Below are 1,190 nucleotides of genomic sequence, written 5' to 3' on the forward strand. Positions count from 1 at the left end.
TGAAAGCTAAAAATCTAGGGACTATATTCCTGTCGCAATAATACTATCACTTGACAAATAATTGTGAAAAGTCGGAAATAAAGTTTATCGCCCAAGAAGACACAACGAATTTCACCATTCATTACCGAGAAACTGCCGAGAATTGCCGAATTATAGGTTGCTGATTCTAACTGATTGTAAATCCACATCCGTCGTGTGTCAGACAGCATGAATTCGAAAAAGCGATAAATTTAACAATAAAGGATAACAAAATCAAATAAAAACAGAAATTACTTGTGGGGGTTGTCATGCATGGTTATATTCATTCGGCAATTCTCGACAGTTTCCGTAAAGGTTAATTTAACTTTGACGTTCACCACTAGTCTGTCATCAGAATACTGCCATTGTTTTAGAACCATTGAGTGATAATTCTGCCACTTACCTATTAACTCAATACAATTGTAAAATATAGAAATATAAGGTTAATTCTAGATTGTTTCCATGGATTAAATAAAAAATGCATTGTATTATACGCACGCATTCTCATGTGGACGTATACTGTCGACGCCCCTGTCCGTCTGTCCATCGGTGCATATACACTGATGCACTCGAAGTTTCATCAAACGCGGATAAAATAAGTTAGTTTGTCTACAATTCAAATTTGACGCCATTTAACTCAAGGGCAACAATTCAAAAACTTCTATAGTGTCCTCAAGAAATGTGGTCGTACAGACAGACGAACAAGGATGGTGGCGTTATATGCCAACATTAACATATGGGGATACAAAAAATAAATATGTATATTTTGTGGCGCTGGCTCGGCTCCTTCACTTGGTATTTCCTAGAAACGCCACCGTTTTATATATACTAAGCGGAAACGCTGAAAAAAAACTGTCTATTTATTAAGACTGCTTAAGATTATTTGAAATCCCCTCCCAAGTGATTTAAAGTAGAACAACAATTCTTTACAATGAGACTCAAACTTTCTTAGATTTTATTCTAATTCCCCTAAGTTTTGTCTTCGTTTGTAAATTGACATCATGATCAAGGCCATTGATCGTCGTATAGTATCTGATATGTGAACTACATCCTGATTCCTTACAGCCGAGGGTGGCCCTAATTAGAAATAGATTTAGAATAATTAGTAAATTGAATAATAAATAATTGTTGAGAGAAAAATGAGTGATGGTTTTAATCAGGTTATTCAATTC

This window comes from Lottia gigantea, assembly GCF_000327385.1.
Source record: "Lottia gigantea unplaced genomic scaffold LOTGIsca_25, whole genome shotgun sequence".
Classification (NCBI taxonomy): domain Eukaryota; kingdom Metazoa; phylum Mollusca; class Gastropoda; family Lottiidae; genus Lottia; species Lottia gigantea.